Source organism: Poecilia latipinna, unplaced genomic scaffold (assembly GCF_001443285.1).
Source record: "Poecilia latipinna isolate Pla-1442-1.1 unplaced genomic scaffold, P_latipinna-1.0 Scaffold22, whole genome shotgun sequence".
Classification (NCBI taxonomy): Eukaryota; Metazoa; Chordata; class Actinopteri; order Cyprinodontiformes; family Poeciliidae; genus Poecilia; species Poecilia latipinna.
This window is the reverse complement of record NW_015112638.1, coordinates 352399-353232: the sequence shown is the minus strand read 5'-3', so window position 1 is coordinate 353232 and position 834 is coordinate 352399. Positions and strand designations below refer to the sequence as shown.

At 54.0% G+C, this 834-nt stretch overlaps 1 protein-coding gene across 1 annotated transcript in view; it reads right to left on the bottom strand.

Moving 5' to 3' along the window:
* The window catches only part of LOC106949742 (SH3 and cysteine-rich domain-containing protein 2-like), a 48723-nt gene that overhangs the window by 14164 nt on the left and 33725 nt on the right, over positions 1–834 (bottom strand). The window lies entirely within an intron of this gene.

The following is an 834-nucleotide window of genomic DNA, read 5'->3' as shown; positions in this document are numbered from 1 at the left end:
TTGGTCTCCGGGCTGACCTCTAGGGTTCATAACGAATCCTGTTGGTCTCCCGGCCTGCTTCCGCTTCTTTGTAGCGATTCCTCTTGGTCTCTGGGCTGACCTCTAGGGTTCATAACGAGTCCTGTTGGTCTCCCGGCCTGCTTCTGCTGCTTTGTTGTGAGTCCTCTTGGTCTCCGGGTTGACCTCTAGGGTTCATAACAAATCCTGTTGGTCTCCCGGCCTGCTTCTGCTGCTTTGTAGCGAGTCCTCTTGGTCTCCGGGTTGACCTCTAGGGTTCATAACGAATCCTGTTGGTCTCCTGGCCTGCTTCTGCTGCTTTCTAGCGAGACCATTTGGTCTCTGGGCTGACCTCTAGGGTTCATAACGAGTCCTCTTGTTCTCCCCGCCTGTTTCCGCTGCTTTGTAGCTATTCCTCTTGGTCTCTGGGCTGACCTCGAGGGTTCTTAACGAGTCCTCTTGGTCTCCTGGCCTGCTTCTGCTTTTTTCTAGCGAGTCCTCTTGGTCTCCGGGTTGACCTCTAGCGTTCATAATGAATCCTGTTGGTCTCCGGGCTGATCTCTAGGGTTCATAACGAGTCCTCTTGGTCTCCAGGCTGACCTCTAGTGTTCATAACGAGTCCTGTTGGTCTCCTGGCCTGCTTCTGCTGCTTTGTGGCGAGTCCTCTTGGTCTCCTGGCTGACCTCGAGGGTTCTTAACGAGTCCTCTTGGTCTCCTGGCCTGCTTCTGCTGCTTTCTAGTGAGTCCATTTGGTCTCCGGTCTGACCTCCAGGGTTCATAACGAGTCCTCTTGGTCTCCTGGCCTGCTTCTGCTGCTTTCTAGTGAGTCCATTTGGT